Raw genomic sequence first — 23503 nt, 5'->3', positions numbered from 1 at the left:
AAGGGGAGTATGTATCAAATCAGACTGGTTGAAGTCAGATGATAAGCACATAATGCGAGCAGAGTTATTCTATTATTATATTAATAGTGTTATATTAATACTATTAGACCTTATACTATTCTCTCTACTTTTGCACCTATTTGAGATTGTCCACAATAAAAACTTTAAAACATAAACATTTTTGAAAGCAGTATTTAAACCATGGTTTCATACCACGAGCTGTAGTCTTTACTCGTATTTCATCCCTCTTCATGGCCTCTTCCATGGTACCAGGTGTTACTCACTTAATGTATGTTCCTTCATATAAGCTGTTCCTGTGTGCCCTCAAGTGTCCAATTTACATAATCCCCACATTGCCCACACCCTTTCTTCTGTTTCTTGCCTGGAAACAAGAGACTTCAATACAAAGAAAACATATTTAACCCATTGATGGTTTTCTCCAGTGAACTTAGTCTGTCAGAAGTTAGTCTTCATTCATCTTTATCTTCCTCTCAAATGTTTAAATAGATGCCAAGTATGTAACATTCCTTGGTATAAATAAATGAAACCATGTAATCATCATTTTCATCTATGTTTTCTGACTTCCTTAAGCAAATTTCCTCCTCCAAGATCTTGTGAAGCTCTTCAAACTTCTGCTAGCATGCTTACTAAGTCTATCGCAAGTGTCATTTTGCATATACCTACACTTATCTGTTTCTTCCTCCACAAGAAAGTGAGAGTTTTGAAGGTGGCAAGTGTTTCTTTTTCCTCTATCTCCAGTTTGACATACACTAAGAATTCAATAAAAAAAAAATTTGTGTAAAGGAAGAGAGGTAAGAGAAACAGGGGCAGGAGGGAGAAAGAAAATGTTTAAATAAATACATTAGAAACTGTGAATATTAATAGTTTAAATATTTGACTCCTATATTTTTCCAGTGTTGTCCGCCTGGTAAATCTGCAGGGCTCATACCTTAAACTTGAGTCATGCTTACTACTTATAACCAGCTTCCACAAATTCTCCAATTGTGGAAGAAGACGTGAACTATGAAAATCCACAAATATAGTATCCGAAAAATCACAAGTACAAGGTTAATCACACAAGATTAGGATTGCATCCCAAATCTGAAAATAAAATCGTTAACAAAAAGGCATATTATTTTTGAATAATAAATTAGGTAAAAAATTTTGCAAAGAATCAAAATTTCCATCAAAGAGGAAAGGAGAAAATATGTATATGATCACAAAATTAATAAAAATGGACATTATTTAAAGAGGATTTGGCTTGAAAGCTTCTAGTTTGTTTATTTCTGTGTGTTTAAAAGTTGTGAAATACATAGTTTCTAGGATAGAGTGACCAAGTATGTTTTATTTAATCATCATTCCACATGCCTTCCACCTGCTGTTGGGAATAGACCGTCTCTATCAGGTCCTGTCTGCTTTAAGTCAACATCACTCTATTCATCAAGCTGACAATCTTAAATGGAAGTCAGTGTTCTATTTGATTTTCTGCCATCATAATGTGCCTTCAGCCACAACCACTTTCAAATTGCTTTTTCCTGGGGAAGATTGCAATATGATAAGCTCACAGCCAAAAAGCCTTAATAAATCAAATGGCATGGAGAATAAATGTAAAAAATGCACTAAAAGAGGATGTCAGATCTCATTTATTTTTCATTTTACTCTTTCAGTACACATATATCTTTTTTATGTTGAAATATTATCTCTAAATCATCCATTCAAAAGGGGATTTTCAAATTAATTTAATTTTCATAGCATGTGCAAGCAAAAACAATAAACAAACAAAACAATCTTTCAATGGCTAAGCTGTGCTTTTTCTTTCTCCATGGAACACCTGCAGGCTGCATTGACTTCTGGGAGAGCTGATGCACTGTCTTAGAACTTACAGGTTTTTAACATGAACTTATACCACAGCAACGACAAGAAATTGTTCTGGGGCCTACCAAAAGTTAGGGATACCTGTTATTTTAGTCTATTTTCTGCTGCTATAACAAAATACCTCAGACTGAGTAATTTATAAAGAAAATACATTTATTTGTCTCACGGTTCAGGAGGCCAGGAAGTCGAGGTTCAAGGGGCTGCATCTGGTGAAGGCCTTCTAGCTGCATCATACCATGACAGAAGGCATCACATGCTGAGAGAGCCCGAGGAGAGAGTGCACCAGTCAGAGAGAGATTGGGGGCTGGAACTTCATTTTTATCAGGAACCCAGCCTCACAATAATGGCGTTAATCCATTCACAGAAACACAGCCCCTCATGACCTTATCAATTCTTAAAGGCCCTACCTTTCAACACTGTTATAATGGCAATTGCACTTCAACATGAGTTTTGGAGGGGACATTAAAACCGTAGCACCTGTGCATCAGTTAGGATCTGTTCCTCGGCAAATAATGGCACACAACAGGGCTTAATACACCATTTACTTAATATGGATTCAGAGGCAGACAGCGCTAGGGTTGGGCAGGCACACCAACGATGCCACCAACGGAGTCTCACTCTGTCACCCAGGTTGGAGTGCAGTGGTGCAGTCTCGGTTCACTGCAACCTCCACCTGCCAGGTTCAAGCAATTCTCCTGCCTCAGCCTCCCAAGTAGCTGGGACTACAGGCGTCTGTCACCACGCCCAGCTAATTTTTGTATTTTTAGTAGATGCGGGATTTCACATGTTGGCCAGGATGGTCTCAATATCCTGACCTTGTGATCCGCCCACCTCAACCTCCCAAAGTGTTGGGATTACAGGCATGAGCCACTGCGCCCAGCAGGGCTTGTTTCTTTATAGCCATCATATGCTCACACAGCAGTTGTCCAAAGGGAGGGAGGAAAGAAGGCAAAAAGAGCTTTCTCTTTGCCCCATTCTCTCTTCTGTCAAGGAGAAAAATCTTTCCCATAGAGTTCCCATTTGGGTTCCTTGGCCAGAACTGGGTCACATGCACAACCCTGGGAAAAACACTGGCAAAACAAATGGGGTTAACATGATTAGCCTGAATCAATTACAATTCAACCCCTGAGGTCTCACACTGTTCAAACAAAGGAAGACTTCACGGCTAAATGATGAAGACTTCACTATTAGCAAATGCCTTCAATCAGTCAGAAATTATATATTTATCCCTAAAGACACCTATAATTCCATTTTCAGCAAGTTAATACATTGAACAGGGACATGTAGTGAAGTAGAATAGAAATCAAAATACAAAAGATTGATAAAATATTAGCCTTGATAGTTGGAGCTTTAATAAAAGGCCAAACAAGCTTTATTCTTACTTTTAAGATAATTCTAAGTGTGTGATATTTACCATAAAGGCTTCATTAGTGAATGTTAGAGATTTATCATTTTCCTTTCATGTAATGACCTTTACCATTAGTGAATGACATTTGTTAAATTAAACCAACAAGTTCTCCAAGAAGAAACATGAAATTGTAGAGAAGTGTCTAAATGTTAATGTTGCAAGCCCATGAATAACCTTTAAGTTGTCTCTGCAGAGGCTAATTCATCATTAAATACGACCAGTTCACTAGCACTGAGGATACCAGGAACACCTATTTTCTATGAGATCATCACCATTATTCAGATTCTACACAAGAATTTTTCAACAACCTATTTATGAGTCTACCTAACCGTATCATCAAAAAGGACTTACCAAGTTCTTACTTAAATACAGCTATACTATTTCCCTGCTGTACCAAATCACAATCATATATATACACACACACACACATATATATACACACACATATATACACACACACACACACACACACATATACACACACACACACACATATGTTTATTCTGGAAATTTTTTTTTTTTCAGATGGAGTTTTACTCTTGTCACCCAGGCTGGAGTGCAGTGGCATGATCTCCACTCACTGCAACCTCCACCTCCTGGGTTCAAATGATTCTCTTGCCTCCGCCTCCTAAGTAGCTGGGATTATAGGAGTGCACCAACACGCCCAGCTAATTTTTATATTTTTAATAGAGATGGGGTTTCATTATGTTGGCCAGCAGGTCTCAAACTCCTGACCTCAGGTGATTCACCTGCCTCAGCCTCCCCTAGTGCTGGGATTACAGGCATGAGCCACCGCGCCTGGTCTGGAAAGATTTTTTTTTTCTAAGACAACTGGTGCTGACTCCCAGCAATCAGCTTTTCCTCTTCTAGTTTCCTGCTAAACATTCATTTGGCAACTGCCCATAGCGCTGCCTTCACTGAGCTCTGTGCCATCAGTTACAGGGGGTTCTCCTTGGAGAGGAGCAGAGTTGTCCCTCCGTGCTTTCCTGGAGCAGTCACATTCTCCACAGTCCTCAAATATCACATGGACTGTGGTTCACTTGGGTGTATTAAGTTGTTCTTGCATTGCTGTAAAGAAATACCTGAGACTGGGTAATTTACAAAGAAAAGGGGTTTAATTGGCTCATGGTTCTGTAGGCTGTACAGGAAGCACGATACTAGCATCTGCTCAGTTCCTGGGGAGGCCTTGGGAAGTAAAATCACAGCAGAGGGCAAAGAGGGAGCAGGCACATTACATGGCCAGAGCAGGAGCAAGAGAGTGAGGGGGGAGATGCCACACACTTTTAAACAACCAGATCTCGCAAGAACTCATCCTCAGGAAGACAGCACCAAGCCACGAGAGATCTGCGCCCATGATCCCAACGGCTCCCTCCAGGTCCCACCTTCAGCATTGGAGATTACATTTCAACATGAGATTTAGAGGACAGAGATCCAAACCGTATCACTGAGCCATCCCTGTTTGGGTCTGTCCTCAGACAAAATGCTTCCGGAAAAGGAGCTCAGATCCTTTGTGTCCATATTTGTTTCACTCTGAAATATCCTTAGACTTGCCACAAAGCAACGGAAGCAAATGAAGGCTGTGTGGTCTCTTTCTGACGCCTCAGCTGATACGGCCTGCCCAGAGAATGAAACTCTACACTTCCTGTACATTTTCTTGATACAAATATAATATTTAAAAGAATAATAATTTGTTTTCTTTTATTCAGAAAAGGAAACACCTCTGACAAATCTGTAATGACCCTGAATTCTGGATGAGGAAACTGTGTGGTCTCATATTCCATGCTCTACGCTCCTGTGCTTTCACAAGCTTTTAATATAAACAGGGTCTTTGGAATCGTTAAGTTATTTTTTCCCCCCTAGTGGAAAACTAGCAGTTTTGAATTCCCACTACTCATTCGGAAAATACTTAAGCACTTACTATCTGCCAGGTGTTGAACAAGACACTCAACAAACGCCATCTCTAACCTGTTGGTAATGATTGCTAACCATTTAGGCGTTTTCTGCATTTTTCTGTTGAGGGAATGAATGCGCAGAGAGCTTAATGAACCTGCTCAGGGTCCCACAGACAATAACTAGAGGTGTCAGAAACCCATATGACTGCCCAGTTTGGGTTTTAGTGTACTAACACTACTTCTAAGAATTGTGTCACTTTGTTCCTACGAAGGTCCCAAGAATACTAAATGGGGAAAGGAGAACCTCTTCAACAAATGACAATGGGAAAACTGCATACCCACATGCAAAAGACTAAAACTGGATCCTTATCTTCCATCATACACAAACCTCAAATCAAAATGGCTTAAAGACTTAAACCTAAGACCAGAATCTGTAAAACTGCTTAGAAGAAATCAGAAGGGCAAAGCTCTATGATATTGGTCTGGGCAATGATTTTTGGGAATGACCAAGAAAGCACAGGCAATAAAAAAGCAAAAACAGACCAACAGGATCACATCAAACTAAAAAGATTCAGCAAAGCAAAGGAAATAATCAACATAATTAAGAAACAACCTATAGAATGGGAAAAAATGTTTGAAAACCATGTATCAGATAAAGGGTTAACATTGAAAATATGCAAGAAACACAAAAGACTCAATAGCAAGAAAACAACCTGATTTTTAAGTGGGCAAAGGACGAGAAAAGACATTTCTCAACATAAGAGATACAAATGGTCAATGAGTACATGAGAAATGCTTAACATCAGGAATCGTCAGAGAAATGTACATTAAAACCACAATGAGATACCATCTCACACCTGTTAGAATGGTTGTATCAAAAAAATGAATGATAACAAGTGTTGGTGAGGATGTGGTGAAAAGGGAACCCTTGTATACAGTTGGTAGAAATGTAAATTAGTACAACCAGCATGGAAAACAATACAGAAGTTACTAAAAAAAAATAAAAATAGAGCTACCATGTGATCCAGCATTCCCTTTACTAGGTGTCTATCCAAAACAAATTAAAATCAGCATATCAAAGAAACATCCACACTCCTATGTTCAATGCAGTATTATTCACAATAGCTAAAATATGAAATCAACCTAAGTATCTCTCAACAGATGAATGAATAAAGAAAATGTGGCATATATACACCATGGATTATTACTTAACCTTAAAAAGAGGGAAATCTTGTCACTTGCGACAACACGGATGAACCTGGAGGACATTACGTCAACTGAAATCAGCCAGGACAGAAACACAAATACTGCATGACCTGACTTATATGTGGAATCTAAGAAAGTCTAACTCCAAGAAGCAGAGAATAGCATGGTGGTTACGAGAGACAGGGATGGGAGGGTTAGGGGGATGTTGGTCAAAGAATACAAAATATCTGTTAGACAGGAGTAATGAATCCAAGAGGTCTATTATACAACATGGTAATATAACTAACAACAATGTACTGTATTCTTAAAATTTTTAAATAAAAATATATATATATTTTTTTTAATTGTGCCTCTTGGTAATACTTTGCCTTGCTTATGTGGCCCTCGCCTACAGTTAGCACATATCATTTTTATTCTGGAGCTCAGCGATACATTTGGTGTTTCTAGAGTGGTGGCCTCGGGCTTCAGACACTTCCTGGTTACCGTCTTCATCAGGATCACTCATAACTGAGGTGACATTTCACTTTTAGTGTGTTTCAGTTGCCCCCAACAGTACATCTCTGAGGCACAACCACCCACAAATTCAGAAACGCAAAAAGCCCAAGAGGCATGGGGCAGCTAATCCCAGTTGAGAGACGGCAGCAGGCTTCCCTCTGGCCCCAGCACTGCTTATCCGAGGCTCTTCCCTCCCTCTCCCTGCTTGTTCTCAGTCCTGGGCTTTGCTCAGGATGACAATGGTAAACTCCGCAACGATCCCATAAGCCCCACCAATGATCCCTCTTTTGCTCTACAATTTCAGCTCTGACATTTTGCAAATTTCCTGTCCCCTGTTCCAGTTCCTCTCTCATTTTCTATACTCAGAACTCTCCCATCTCCTGTGTGCTACCAACAACATAAAACAACAAAACCGCCCTCAAAAATCTGTCATTCTCTTGGACCAGCATTACCCTTAGTGCTTTGGACGATGAAAGCACAACTGTTTGTTGCACCTCTTTTTGTTTTTATTTTTATTTTTAATTGGCAAATAAAAGTTGTATACGTTTATGGTGGGGAGGTCGGGGAAAGGGGAGATGGTTGTCAAAGAGTCCAAAGTTTCAGTTAGATGGGAGGAATCAGTTCTGGTAGTTTATTGCAAAACATGGTGACTATAGTTAATGTACTATGTATTCCAAAACATCTCAAAGAAAATATTTTAAGTGTTCTCACTACAAAGAAATGATAAATATTTGAGATGCTGAACTTTTTAATACTTACATTCTTAAGTTTTTCAAGGCTTTTCTAATAAGTCTGGCATTCCCGCCCTTGGCAGTGTGAGATGGAAGATGATGTCGCAAGGGTGGCGGAGAAGCAGCTGGGCTGAGCTGTTAAAAGCACAGAGACCGGGGCCAGACTCCTCAGCCTGAAATCCTGCTTCCACCAAGCACTAGCTGGGTAATTTCAGGTAAGTTACTAAGGCCTTCTCTGCTTTGGTTTCTGTTTTATATAAAATTGGATTAGATATAGAAAGATAAAATGAGTTAATACTTGTAAAGTGCTTAGAACAGTGTCTGGCTCATAGCAAGTACTACATAGTGTTTGTCAATTACATTTTTAAAAGAAGAAAAAAGAGAGCTTTGAACTGTTCCAGAACCAAAAGAAACTGAGTTATTAATCCAGAGTTGGGTGTTGCTGAAGTGTTACTTTCTGTTACATGTGGAAGGGGTAAGTTACTCCCCTTATCATGACATCAGGCTGTGAGGGCGAAGAAAGGTAGCTGTGGTTGGACAGAGGGAGACAAGATTGGAGCCCCAGCCGTCTCACAGGGACACAAGGCAGTCACAAAAGGGAAAAATGAGGCAGAGCAGCCAGAAACCAAACCAGAAATGAGAAAAGAAAGAAGGTGTTGATAGATCGCTTCTGCCGACGGCTGGTTTCTAGGAAGAAGCCATGTAACTGAAGTTATCTTTTCAAATGGTTTACACACTCATTCTCTTTTCATTTACAACTTGTGTAAAATTAAACTATTTTTATTCATACTGTGGGTAAGTGCAGCTTAACAATGGGTCATGCCAGCTACCCCAAGCACAGCAAGATGCATTTCAAACACATAATCTCATTTAAATACAGCAAGATTGCAACAGAAATGCTGTGGTCTGCATTTTGCCCATGAAGCACTGGAGGCCCAGGAAGGTCATAACCTCTCTCAAAGTCAGAGGGCTAGTCAGAGCAGAGCTGAAATCCAAACTCATAGCCACCTGCCTCCACAGTGCACTCGCAACTGCTCTGTGAGACTCTGCATCTTAAGGTCTTATGCAGCAAGTGCTGCGAAGTGGGAAGAGCTCTAGATTAGGAGGTAGGTGAGTCGCCCTTGGCTCCTGCTGGGCCATAAACCAGCTACTCACTTTGTATTTGAATCAGAGCAAGAAAATCCTGAGACGGTGCCTGTCATATTCAAGATAGAAATTGTGCAACTCTGTAAGGATAAGCAAGAGTTTTGATTTATTTTTATCATATTTTATTTAGTATCTGATTTTGCCAAGTAAGGAAAACTTTAACCTGGAAGCGAGTGGGTGTTAGTTACGAGGGGAAAATAAGGAATTGGTTCAATCAGAAATGATAAAGTAGTTCAGTGGAGAACTATAAGAAACAAATTCTCATTTCCTCATGGCTACACAGAGAATACTGTTTCAGAGTCAATCACGATGAAAATTAAACATGGGACTTCCCAGGAAACTGTCTCATGAATTACCAAAGGAGATGAAGCAGGAGGGCGGTGGGTCTGTGGCTGTTGTCGCCTGTGTGCACCGGGGCCCTCCGCTAGGGGGCAGCACCCCACTCTCCTTGCTCTCCTCCAGTTCCCAAGCAGGTGCAACCCCGCGCAGTGTACGGAACTCACTTCAGTTCACAGGGGAGAAATTAGTATCCCCTTTAGCCCACATATAAAACCCTATTCTTCCATCTGGCTTTGATAAGTCATAAAGCCGGTATTTTGATCGTTCCCAGGCTTCTATATGTCTCTTAATTGGCTCTGACCCCAGGAAAAAAGAGATGACTGTTAACAGTAGCAACAACTAACACATGATTTATGCTAAATTGTGCCCTTGAACTTGGCTTCTTGCAACATGCATATTGATTTAAGTATATGTTAGCAAAATGAATTTTATTGGCTATTTTAAATACAAAAGAAAATGTAAAATGTGTCAATTTTTGACTCCCTGAGTAATCCCAAGGAATATTCTGAACCCGTATAACATTTATACTGCTGTTCATCAACGTTAGTAGTTCATCTCATCACTCGGTTCTAATGAAGGTCTAGGGCCCTGTGCTGATTTTTATTTCAGTAAATTTTAGAAGTTCCTCTGCCCTTTCTTTTTCCCAGTAATGTGTTGGTATTCTGCTGATGTCTAATTATCCTTTCAGCATTCTTCTTTGAGAGGAGCAATGTTGCTGTAGTTTTTCTAACAGACAATTTAAATGATAATCTCTTTTAAAACTGACATTTTTTTTACTCTGTTGATTTAAGTGCAAGTACTTGAATGTACTTTGAGAAGGCATCATCGCAGACTCCGAGGGCTTGTGTGCCAGCTGGGGTTGATCACAAACAACGGAGTACGGCCTCCCCATAAGACCTCAACCCTGTTTTGGGAATGGTTATGATGATAAACCATTCTGGGCATTCTCACTCTGCCTAATTAGGAATTCATATTTATTTATCTGACAGACACTGGTCCCAACTGCTCTCAAGTGTCCCCCCTACTAAGCACAAATTAATTGAATGGGGCAACCTTATCAAGACCACGTGCATAACGGGAAGTGGGAATGGGCCACTAACTAGCATCTAGGAAAAGATTTATTGGGTTATGCTATTAAGATTTTTAAGATTAAATCAATCTATTTAACACCTGACAAAAATCTTCAAAAAGATCAAATAAGAAGCACAAATGCTACTGCAAAAGCAGCAACCATAGAACCTGAAACTACTTATGATCGTAAAGGTAGTAAGCAGCTACCAAAACAGACTTTCTAACTATTTCTGAGATTCTTTGATATGAATAGAATTCTGGCAAACTAAACTTTCTTGTTAGTTAGACAGCACTCCCTGCTATTTGTATACTTAGCATCACCCACTCAAGCCAGTTTTGCAAGACGTTTCTGTTTTAAGTTCCTGTCCAGGAGAAACTAGATGGATCTTAAACAGAAAGTGGAGACACAGAAATATGAGATAGCATTTTAAAGGAATATGCATATAAATTCAATGTATATACAATGATTGTAAGACATATATGTCTCCCTTACCAGGATTAATCAAATAAACAGGCACAAAAGTAGTCTGGCAGAACTTGTTCTTTTTATTTCCCTTCTTTCAATAACAATTTCTTCCTCTTGTTACAGGTGGTATTAGTTCATGACATTTAATTCCTTAAATATATCAATAACACATTTTTAAAATGAGTATTCAATTATTAAACAACAAGAAAAAAGGAGGGAAAAAATTGAAAGCCTAAGTGACTTTAAAGAATTTAATTCCTTCTTGAGTCTATTTGATTACATTCAATCATATAGTCCCTGTGCGGAAATAATTCTGAGGAAGTAATCCAGGCAGTGTTTCCCAGCTGATTCAATTTAGTTAATAACTGGAGTTGTCAATCAATCAATCAAATACCAATTAATTCATAAGGCTGCTGGAAAGAAAGTTTAGGGAAAATTTTATATTCTACCCTGGGAAGTACATTTACATTATCAATGTTTGTATTAATCTCATGTATGTTTCCTGTTATTTTTTAATCTTCACCTTTGATTAATTTCTTATTTAAACTGCCTTCTAATCTCATCAGTTGCACAAGTCAATATCCAGTGTTGACTAGTGTCTGATGAGCTCAACTTCGGGATAGCTACTGCTCTGCTGTGTTTCATGTCTTAAGAGAAACAAGATCTATCGCTCATCAGAACTGCAACCAGAAAGAATTCTTCAGAGTACTCATTTGAAAACTCTATGTAGCACGATGAATAATGTTTTTCATAATGTTTTTATAACCATAAACCCAAATTTCATAATGTTGCTTCTTGTAGAGTTTGTCAATTCAAGCTTTACATTCCAAGTTCACTACAAGAAAAACAAATGCACTAAAAGACAAAAACAAGGCAGTTCAGGTTCTCTGTAACTGACCAGGGTAAGCAGGGGTAAGCTCTCAGGTACTTTGTATCTTTCCATTCTCTCTTTTCATAAGTTTTACCATATATATTTCACATAAATTTTTGGAAAACTGTTTCTCCTGCTAGCAGAGTTAGCCACTTATTGATGCTCAGCTCTAAATTCACCCTTTTTGCTTGCTCTGTGAAAATGGTTCTGAGCCACTTGAATATTTTCGCTTTGCTAACTGTTACGATGTTACGCTTTGTCAGTAAAGGCCACTGGTGACATACTGAAGGAGTGTTTTGCTTCCTGCTCTAGACAGGCTCCTGCAGGGCAGGCAGCTCACCCATACTCCCAGGCTCCTGCAGGGCACGGCAGCCAGGGGTGCCTGGCACCCAACAGCCACCTACTGCAGTCTCTCTTGGGCACTGGGGGCAAAGGCTCAGTGCCTCCGGGGAAATACGTTCCCACAAACAGCTTCCCTTGTCACCTTAGAAGGAATATCTCCAGTGAGTTCCAGAGGGTGGATTTCCAGCAAGTCCTGCCAGTGCCTCACCACAGTCACCTGTCTGCCATCCAGTGACACAGGGTTGTGCCCTTCCAGTGAGGTCTGGCCCTCAGCCCAGCCCTTCTTCAGGTGTTCATCTCAGGCCTGGGGGAGTGGCAGCTCCTTCCAGCTGCTATGCCAATATTCCTTAGAACCCTCTAGTTCTTATTAGCCAAACTCTCCTTACTCCAATCCCCTGTTACAGTTAATAATTCTTTATGTTCAGCTTTTCCTGTTCAAATTTCTGGATGATTTCTCTCTCCTAACTGATGCTTAGAATAACTAATAATGAGTAATGCTAAAGTCATATCACACTAACACCACTTAAAATTAACCAAAGTTAACTAAAGGATAATCCTTACCTGTTATCCTTTTATTACTGTCATGATAATTTTATTTTAACACCAGGAAAAAAAATTAAATTTTTGAAAATTTTAATTACATGTCAAATATTAGTGGTAAATATTTGTTAGAGTAATTAAAAAAGTAAACACTTAAGAATTTTTATTTTGTCAGAAACTGCAGCATGAGTTACACAAATATTAACTTATTTGGTTCTATTTTTTAAAAAACTTCAAGGTATATTGTTGGTGCCCACTTTATAGACAAGGTAACGGAGCCTAGATGTTAAGTAACGTGCTCAAATTCACATAATCCATAAATGGTCAAGCCTAGATTCAAAGCCAGACTCTCCAGAGCTCCAGAGTTTTTTCTTAACACAACTCAAAGAATCATGGCAGCTTCTGCGGAAAGTCTATGAGTCAGTCAATTTCCGCATCAACACAATAGCAGTTGTGCTTCGGGTCCAGAGTTGCTTTCTCTCCTCCTTTGTTAATTTAATCTCATTCCCTGAATATATATGCAAAGTAATAGGAACTCAAGTTTACAGCTATCTTGGACAACTCTAATCTCTTTTTTAGGGCGGGGGAGTTAGAGAAGTGGCAAACTTATATTTAAAAATAATACTGCTTCACATTTTTCCTTTTCACATTTACATCTCTGTACTAACATATTGCCTAGTGATCCCTAGTTGATAGTGAAAAACCGATTTTATATTTTATCCACACTTCCCCGTGGAAACAAACATTTCCTTTGATTACCTATAAATAAAACATTCCCCTGAGGAAAAAACTAAGGAATCATCTTTTGGGTTGCTACAATGTTCATAGGCCTTCCCATCTCTTACAGAGAAGATAAACATTGAATCTTGTTTGTTTAAAAATGGCAAAATCCATAAAAATCAAAGACAAATATCCATAACTTGAAATTAAAATGAGAATTCTGTATTGCTGGGTTTGAATCTGACTACTTCTTGGTCATTGTTAAATGCTTACTCACACGTCTCATAACACTGTCACTGAAAACTCAATACAGAACTCAAGGTAACATCACAATGCCCGCTGAGAACAAAGAAAGGGTAAAGAGTGCATATTTCCTGTTACCTTTCTCTTTCCTAAGAGAACAATGACAAAACCATAGGAACTAGAGGATGGCTCAAGGAATTAAACATCTTTACACAGAAGGAAGAAAAGAAACAAAACAAACACCTACTTGGCAAGGCCATCTCATCAAAACAGTCTAATATGTATAAAAACATCAATCCACTCAACATTCTCCCCAAGACAGCCCTGAGGAGGCAGGAGCTTGCTGATTTCCTCTGCTCTCCTCCACATAGCCTGTTCAATATCATTGAAACTTTTTCATTATTTTGGACTTGGAAATCACATTTTACTTTGTTCTTAGGGGAACGGCTATAGATTCTAACACTGAAGCTTCAAAATGCTAAGCTAATGACTAGGCTAATTGAACTAGTGAACAAAACAGCCCAACTCCTGCTTCATCCTCATTCCTCTGTCAGACTTAAATAATTCTTTTCAGCAAAGCCAAGATAGGAGAAACAAATAGCCCCTTTCAAAAAACTGTTTTATATCTGCTGCTCACCTGCTTTTAAATGACTCAGAGCCATCCAATTTGAATTGCAAACCATGGGAAACGTTGCCAGGCTTTACTTGTAAAGCAGAACATACCTTATGTGCTCTCACATAATATAACAATAATTAGTCATTTAAAATCAACCAAGTGTTCTAGTTGTTTAAGAAGAATTTTATTCAATGACAATGTACATAATTTTAGAGACCAAACCACAGTGACTATGAAATATAAAATAGCTTAATCCAAGCTTCTGCTACGATGTAGACATTTTGAAATGCTTTTAAAATCTGGTATCTAAAGTCTATTCAGAAAATTATAGTCATATGCTTGAGTACTCACCATGTCTTACAATTTTTGATTAAAAGTAGCTTGTCTCCACGAAATGGATTCCACATTATTGGTGACCTACATGACAAAAGAAAAAAAATCAAGTTCAGAGGATAATTGAATGACGTGTAAGCTCAGCTCTCCATGGTTTATTACTGAAGTCTGGTTCCGTACACTTCAAAATTTAACTCTGTGACCTGAGAGCTTAGGAGTAGAGCTGAAGTAACTTCAAAAGCATTAATTCTGCATATTTTACATTAGAAATTCATAAGATTTTTCCAACCTTCCTCTTATGTGAGTCTGTTTTGTTTTATTTTGTTTTTCAATGGAGAAAAACTCCCCAGATCTTCAAATACAATCAGCTCTCCACCAAGATGTTCTTTGTTTGTGCTGTGGTTTCTCATCTCCTTGGGGAAACCACAGCACCCCCATTTGAGGAATACAGTTGATCAAGTCGGGAGGCCAACAGCTGTCTTTGAAAGAACTGTCTAGTGCTCTGGTAAGTTTTATTTTTCAGTATATTAGGTACCAATAATCCCCATTTTTAAAAGCTGTTCATAAGAGCAATAATCCACAGGGAGAAAACCCAACAATTAATCCACGTGTCCAAACAGAACAGTCAGGTGTGGGATTCCTGACTGTTCTATCAGGCACTGGCCTTACCTGACCGCTCCCCACACATTGCACAGTCTGGGAGCCATGCCCTGCCTCCAAGGCTTCACAGGGAGTGCAGCGTCACCAAACTACTTCTGTGTCCTCAAATCCAGGAGGGAGTACCACATTTTCAAAGGAATGCTATCCAACGACTAGCTGTTTAACATTTTTCCATTTTCAGTGTCAAAAGCCTAGCCTGTCTTCTTATAAAGGGCCCAGCAGAGTGTCTGGCACACAGCAGAATGCTGAGGTTCAGGAGTTATGGACAGCTTCAGCCCCAATATAGGTGAAGTCTCGCAGAGGCTACCTAACTTCTGTAAGCCTCAGAGGACTGTTCTGAGGAGTAATGAGGTCACGTACAATGGCACTTGGTGACTATAATTATGTTTGCCCTTATCAATGACACTTTAATGGAGCAGAGGATGCAGGCAAGATGCCCCATACCCCAAGCTGAGGAGTTTGAACCTGGTCTCCCAGCTGTGACCCACCACTCCAGTCTGCCAAAGACAGAAAGGCCTCCCTGGATGTGGGATTTCAATGCCATAAGTGGACCAGCCCTAAACAAACCAGGTTGGTGGGTCACCCTCACTCCAGATAACAGTAAGATGGGAAAAATGTGTAGAATGGGGTTGAACTGTATGAAACTGCTAAAATTTGACCATTTTCAATCTACCAAAATGGCAAAATTGTACACCTTAACCAAATGATGACCAACTCCAAAAACAGTTGATCTGGCTGGGTGTGGTGGCTCACACCTGTAATCCCAGCACTTTGGGAGGCCAAGGCGGGTGGATCACGAGGTCAGGAGTTCAAGACCAGCCTAGCCAACATGGTGAAACTCTGGCTCTACTAAAAATACAAAAATTAGTTGGATGTGGTGGCACGCACCTATAATCCCAGCTACTTGGGAAGCTGAAGCAGAACTGCTTGAACCTGGGAGAAGGTTGCAGTGAGCCGAGATTGCACCACTGCACTCCAGCCTGGGCAACAGAGCAAGACTCCGACTGGAAACAAACAAACAAACAAAATACAAAAATAGAAAATCCGTGCGCTGTCGCCCAGAGTGCTGATTTCTCCTCCATAACACACCGGTAGTAACCATTCATTCTTTGTGTTCTGCTGGTGCTGACATCTGAAATCTCTGGAAGAATTTAAAGATGTACATCCTTGGTGGGGTGGCCCAGTTAATGGGGGAAAATAGTAAGAGCTATTTAAAGCATCCTCTTGTCCAGACCCTGCAGGCCTCAAATATGTTTTTTGGAAGGAAAGATCTGTCTTTGAACTTCCCAGCTAAACAAAAGCTAAAGTAGGGTTTTCTGAAGGAGCAACTGTTTAATAAGTGAGATGGGCAAACCTGGCGGGCTCCAGCAGGTAGTGTCAAAGGGCCATTAGTTGAGGTCACATTCATAGAGCCTGCCAGGTGATTTTGATGCTCAACTCACACTGAATTTCGAGGCACTAACACTTCCCCTCTAGGTTGTCTTTTGAAATATGGTGCCTTGCCCACATGGACTTGAAATTCCTGGACTGTCTACACCACACACATGCATCAGACCAATGTCAATCAGTTTTAAGTTACAAAGAATCTGGCAAAAAAAAAAAAAAGAAAAAGAAAAGAAAGAAAGAAACACCACCTTTGTGAATCTCTCTTACAGCAAAATTGAAAAACACATGAAGACGGGCAGCAACTGAACTTGAATTTTCAACTTCTTTTGATGTGATGTAAACAGCCGGAGTTTGTGGCGTTCACTTTTTCTGAAATTTAATTCTTGGCTTCCTTTGAGTAGAAGGCATTACAGTTGATGTTCAACTGTAAAATGGATTTATGGTTTCCACAAAGCACTCCCTGGGGCCTTTAAGCAACAGAAGCCCAGTGAGGCCGTGAGGAACTGTGGCTCAGGCAATGGCTTGATGTGATTCAGACTTCCAGCGGTCTCTGAGCTACCTGGAGCGTGAGAACAGGAGCCTGTGAGCGGCAGGGATTTGTGAGGCCTGGCCCTGTCTTCAGCTGATAAGCAGAAGACTCTTCATGGGTGTCCAGCCAACCCATCAGTTTTCATCACCAGTTATTAAAAAACCAGGGACAGGGCCAGGTGCAGTGACTCACACCCGTAATCCCAGCACTTCGGGAGGCCGAGGTGGGTGAATCACGAGGTCAGGAGATCCAGACCAGCCTGGCCAGCATGATGAAACCCCGTCTCTACTAAAAATACAAAAAAAAATTAGCTGTGCGTGGTGGTGCACCCCTGTAGTCCCAACTACTCTGGAAGCTGAGGCAGGAGAATCGCTTGAATCAGGAAGGCAGAGGTTGCAGTGAGCTAAGATCATCCCACTGCACTCTAGCCTGGCAACAAAATGAGACTGTGTCTGAAAATTAATTAATTAATTAACTAATTAAAAAATAAATAAATAACCAGGGACAGAGGTCTTTCATGTGCAAAGGCCAGATGGCTTATCTGCTGCAACTTCATGCAAGCAACAGTGATTTCCAGTTCTCACAAACACAAAATCCTTCACTTTGAAGCCAGCCCACAGCCATTTCCACCATTTTCTTTCCTTTCAGCAAATGTGTGCTGTCTTCTGAGTCTGCTTGTCCACTCCCTGGATGTGTCACCTTGGAAGGTTTATTTATCTCCTCTGATCCCAGTCATTTTCCTGATTTGAAAAATACATCAGTGGACAGGAGAACGTGTGAAAACTGAATGAACTAATGCAGTGAATAAACTTACAGCAACGACTGGCACAAAGTGAGTTTCCAATGAGAGATGGAGATATTATTCTTCTCCTATTCATAACTCTCTTTCAAGTTCAGTAATTCTAAACTTTTAAAATATAAGCTTTTTTATCATTGAGGTCTGGCAAGGCCAACAGATCAGGAGACAAGTGCCGCTGAAGAGATAGTTCATTACTCACAGGTCCCAAGAGGACAGGGTGCACTACATGGGGGCAGTGCATAGAGGGAAGCATCAGGGTCAGTCTGGAGGTGGGTGCGGGACCAAAGCACGAGTAAGAGCCTTTACTGTGGTTTCTATGGGGAACACAGGCAAGGCAGGACACCCAGGCTTAGGACTGGCTGGTTTGAATCATTTCAGGGCTCTCAGGCCTTAGGGGCTGTCCTCAGCTGTCTGGTCCCTGTCCTCGGGTGATTAGGGAAGGGAACACTGGCCCAGAGTGTGAAACCCCATAGAGGAGGTGGTGGGAGTAGGCTGTGGTTTGGTTGTTTTGCATATGAAAGGCAAGCTCTCAGAGGAGTTGTGTGTGATCTCTGGGAATTAGCTACCCACTTCACACTTCATACCATCAAAATATGAAGAAAAGAAAAGGCATGGTGAATACATAAACTCTCCTTCCATACCTTAGGAGACCTGCATATCTGAGTTCACATTAGGCTTCTCCTCACCCACCTTTCCCCAAATCCTCAAAGCCATTACATAGGACCTCTTGCAAATATACGGTCTCCCAGATAGTAGAGGCCAGCTCAGGGCAAAAAGAAATGCTCAGAAAAGTCTGTTGCTTTCTTCTTCTTTCTGAAATCCAGAGGCATCAGTCCTGCCATGGTTCACACCAACACTGAACCCTTGCCTGGAGGTAAAGTGAGAGACTGGCCTCCAAGAGTGACACATACAGACAGTAAGGCAGGCCCAGCATTCATTTTTCAAGATATATTATTTCAAGATATTTCCCTTTAGTGAGATGTGGTAGTGATAGTTAATGATGGCTCCTCTTCCTGCTCAGAGTTCAGAAAGAATCGAGAAAGAGACAAAAACATCAGGTTTGTTGTGAGTGAAGCAGAACTGGAAACGTTTTGCGTCTGGGGACATAATAGAGCACTTACATCCTCCCCTCCAATTGCCCTTTCCCATGGGCTGACAGACAGACCACTGCAGACCTCTCCATAGGGAGGGAAGAAGGAAGTGTATGGCCCTGGATAGGCTGTTCTGGAAAAGAGACCACCCCAATGATAGGAGCCATCCGATTCCAGCTCCTTCCCGCAGTTTCACATCCGACCCCATGCTCCCCTCCCTTGGGGATGATGAGTGCAGGGCAAGGAAAGGAAGGGAGGGACTTCTTTTTTATTAGCATGGGCCAACCTGGGATGATGGGGAGAGGAGAGAACAATGTTTCCTACAAATGTATGAGTACTTACTGAGGGCAGGGCTTTGGGCTGGGTCCTGCGGCTGCAGAGATCAATTAGGCAACTCTCCTTTCCTAATACTCATGGGCCGGCAGGGGAAAGAAAGGAGCCTTTGAAACAAGTCACTCTTGGCCACTGCAGTTCACATTTGGTATGTATTAAAGGGGACAATGCTGTGGATATTCCAGATTTGTCTAATCTCACAGTTGCCTACTCCCACTTCCTGAGACCTCCAGCAGGATGGCTGTCCATCAACACACAAACACACACACACACATCCCTGATAGTCCACGGTGTAAACCAGGTTCTCCTAGAATCACAGAAAGGCCATTTTAAAAAGCGACATTGAGCTCTTTTTATGTGCTGGTCTGCAGACATTCAAAGAAGTATTAAGTACAATGCATGCCTTTTAGAAATGAAAGAAAATGTAAAACAAGATCAACATTATTTCTAAGGTAACCATGATACAGGCAAGTCTGTGGTAAATTTGTACAGAAAATGCAGGTAATGAGAAGAAGGAAAAACTATCAGAGACTGGCATCATGCACACAGGCTTCCTGGAGGAGTTGGGTCTCTGTCTAGACTTTGAAGAATGTGTCTAGACAGAGAAAGAGAAAATTTCCAAAGAAAAGAAACAGCTACTTGAAAATCCCTGGTACAGGAGGGTTAAAGGCACATGGGGAAGGCCTCAAAGTTGGGTAGGTATTTCATCAAGGCATGGGCAACATGTGAGGGTGGCTACTTCTCAGACTGTGGATAGCAGTTTGCTGGCTTTTCAAGGTCAGAAGGGACTTCCACTCGGCCAGCTGACAGCCTGATGACCTCCAATCTCTTGCCTCAGAGGGTGGGCATACTGGAGGAATACTTAACACATCTGAGGCCAGAGGAGAAAACACACAGAATCCTTCAATGGCCCAAGCAAGCCTGAGCCTGGCAAAGACTTTGCAGTCAGATCCGCCACGCTGCTGCATTTGCTACCTCAGCTGGCTGCTGTCACTGAGTCCCACTGGGCACAGAGACAATCCCACTGACACACTCCTGCCTCTCTTACAGGACAAGAATGGAAATGGCAGCACACGGTAGTCACCTCAAAACCACTTTCAAAAGGAGAGCCTGCACTGTTGTGTCCCCAGGACACCAGGGACTGCATGGGCACCTTTTCTGTGCTCCCCATCATCACCTAGGCAACCCACCTATCCTTCCTTGGTGAAGATGAGCCTCTAGCTTTTGTGTATTCTCCCTTTGTGTTTTCATCTCACATGCCCTTCCTCGTCTGAAGTCTTGTGTTGAGGACAAAGCAGCCTAAGACGACCGATGCAGTCTAATAAACTGCACCAAGACAAGTGCTCAGCAGCAAATCTATTTTCCTGACAGTTGTAAGATGCAATCTCCTTGTTGTTGGAGGGTGTCATGCACAGGGCCGGGCTCCTCCAGTCTGCACATCCTCCAGAGCATTGCAGTGTGACAGCCTTCATTAGAAGAGAAACTAACCCCTGGACACGATATTGCCACCCTGGAAATTCGGCTCTATGGGGTGCCATGAATATCTTACCTTCTGACAAACAAGTTTCCTCCAGAACTGACATATTCTTGGCCATGTGACATGATCTAAACTAAGTTTCCTGGTGGTTTTTTTTCTCTTTTTAATTGAGGTTTTGCCTGACAATCTAGAAACTGAACACACTCTGACAGGTGATGCTATTTGAAGCATTTGTTACCGTGAGGATAGGAGGAGGCGTGAGGCGGGGCCCCTAGCAAATTCACCTCCCTCTGTCCCCAGAGAAAGTTTCTGAGCTTCGTGGAGCTCATGTGCCTCAAGTGCATGGCTTTTGCCTTTCCCTTTTCCTGTGACACAAGTACACCTGTGGTAGCAAACGGGTCTGGAACACATGTGCTGCGGCTGAGGATCCAGCAAACCATACCTGAGTGTGCACTGTGTGCCTGGCACTGCGTTCCACCTGGGATGTGCATGTTTGGTTTAATCCTCCTTACCACCCCACAGGATAGGTATATTTGTGTCCACATTGCACAGATGTGGAAACTGGGTAACTGAAAAGCTAAGTGCTAAGATCGCTGAGCCAGTCTGTGACTCTAGCAGAGGCACTTATCCAAGGGAGATTTGGCCCCTCACCTCTGTCCTTTAAAAGGTGGGCGGATTGGCCAGGAGCAGCCAGACTCGCGTTAAATACTTGTGCTGTTTGATTTCCTTTTATTTTTCTGATATTTGTTCTCCTTAGAAAAAGAAATGGACCAGGAAAGGTAGATGGAAATCTCCCTTAAATCGAAAAATGATCCTAATGCATAGAATCACTGGAAGCACTTACATTGCCATGGAGAAGGAAGGGGTCGTCATCACGTGGATATTAGCTCTCTTAGCAGCTTGTTTGTGCCCTACATACATCTGAGTGCCTCGAATCCACCTTCATGACAAGTAAAACAGGGGCCTCAGAAAGCAAGGGGAGGGGAAAGGGAGTTGGAGCGCCTCCTCGCCATTGTAGAGAAGGCCTTGCTGCAAGCATCACTTCAGATTTGCCTCTGCTTGTGCATAAAGGCACAAAAAGAAGGAAGCAGACAAACATTCTCATGGACCCGCAGAAACAACAGACTGCATTTTGCAAGTTTTCCCATTTTCCCCAGAAATGTTATGCTCTAAAGAGCCTGGTGCTCAGCTGCAGGGAAGTGTTTGTGATGTCCAAGTAGTGACTGCTGCCCAGACAGAGGAACTACTTGCACCTCCATTCACCCAATCCCATCCACATCTTTTCCCAGGGTACCCAGGCTCATAAACTCCAGCAGATCTCCACCTGGGCGTGCTGGGGTCTGTGCCATAAGAGGCAGCATGTGGTAGAAAGGGGCTCAAATGAGAGTTAGCAGGCTTCAGTTGAGTCCGTCTCTGCCACTTCCAAGTCGGGTTAACTGGGTAAGCTAGGAGACGCTAAAACCCTGGTAACATCACGCAGGGTGCGTGTGAAGAACAAATGCAGTGGAGCTCAATAAAGGGCTTTGTGAGCTCGAAAGCACAATTCGATGTCACCCCTTCCCTGACTAGCACGTGGGCTCCCCAGGTTGGACCCCCCTTCCCTCTCCCCTGCATGTCCACTGCGGGCCTCAGTGTGTCTGGTGGGCAGGTAAATGCCCAGGTCGCATACAGCCCTGAGACCTCTGCAGAGGTGGCCGCTTCCTTCTTTGTATCCAAGTCATCCTTCCACAAGTACAGGACCTCTTTTTTGTTCTCAATCGAGAATATTAGGAGAGTTCTCTGCTCTCACTATGGTGGCTCCCTTGCTTGTCCCATGCACCCTGGCAGGAGGTCAGTGAGGGCAGGATGGGGAGACCAATTTTCTCTCTCTCCCTGACTCTCCACCACTCTCCCCCACCCTACCCCCATGTCTCTGCCTTTCTGTATGTCGGTGCTTCTCTGCCCCGCCACTGTCTCTCCCTCTCTCTCTCCACTCCCTCTCTCCTTGCCTCTCCCCGCTTTCTCCCTCTCTCTCCCTCTCTCCCCCTCTGCCTCTCCCTCTCTTTCTCCCCTGTCTCTGCCTCTCTTTCCCTCTGCTTCTCCCTCTCTCTCTCCTTCCGTCTCTTCCTCTCTGTCTGTCTTTCTCTCTCTGCCTCTGTGTGCATGTTTGTGCTTCTCTGTTCCCCCCTGCACTGTCTCTCCTTCTCTCTCTGTGTCTGTGTCTGCCTCTCTCTCTGTATCTCTCTCCCTCTTTCTCTCTCTCTGCCTCTGTGTGTGCGCTTCTCTGCCCCACCTCTCCGCTGTCTCTCCCTCTCTCCCTGCCCCTCTGTCTCAGAAGTTCCCTCTCTCTCTCTCTCTGCGTGTGTGCGTGCGTGTGTGTGTGCGTGTGTGTGTGTGCACGCGCACATGCACGCTATAGCACTTGCTTCTCTGGCTGCCCCCCTTTCTCCTGCTGTCTCTCCCTCTCTCTCTTTCTCTCTCTCAGTCTCCTTCTTTCTCTCCCTTCCTCCCTCCCTCTGCAACCACCACCCTCCAAGCACGCTCACATTCCAGCTGCCACTGTGAGGTGAGCACAGTCTCCACCTGCTTCAGGGGTGTGCTGCACAGAGTGGGGAATCTGGCCCGGGAATTTCAGTTTGCTGTTGAGACATTTGGCTGTGGAAATGGCTGTTCCACTCAAGAGTGAGCACTTCGTCATAGAGACAGCATCTGTTTTGCCTCATGGGGAAAGCAGAATGATAGTTATTCTTTTTATTATGAGAACACCAGGCTGTGCCAAGTACATTATTCCCATGCAGGGGAATTTTACTAACACCATTGCCCTCCCTCCTCCTCCCCATCCCGTTCCTGCCCAGCATTCTCCCTCTCCCATGACAGTGTCTTTCCCCAGCATGAGATTGCAAATGTCCTTTCCTGGCATCACACTTATGAAGGGGAATGAGAAGACATTTACCA

At 42.3% G+C, this 23503-nt stretch overlaps 1 long non-coding RNA gene across 2 annotated transcripts; it reads left to right on the top strand.

The window, feature by feature from the left end:
• The first annotated feature begins 7362 nt into the window (after positions 1-7362).
• On the top strand, positions 7363-20702 carry LOC103886815. Of its 2 annotated transcripts, XR_650639.4 has the most exons (4): positions 7363-7822; positions 14632-14799; positions 17518-17701; positions 20143-20702. It is a non-coding gene; the product is annotated as an uncharacterized LOC103886815 (long non-coding RNA). The 2 variants fall into 2 exon arrangements; XR_002523809.2 differs by having other exon boundaries at positions 7372-14799.
• The last annotated feature ends 2801 nt before the right edge of the window (positions 20703-23503 follow it).

The sequence above is a fragment of the Papio anubis genome, chromosome 8, assembly GCF_008728515.1.
Source record: "Papio anubis isolate 15944 chromosome 8, Panubis1.0, whole genome shotgun sequence".
NCBI classification, from domain to species: Eukaryota; Metazoa; Chordata; class Mammalia; order Primates; family Cercopithecidae; genus Papio; species Papio anubis.
The sequence above is the reverse complement of the archived record's forward strand: the minus strand, read 5'-3'. Positions and strand labels throughout refer to the sequence as shown.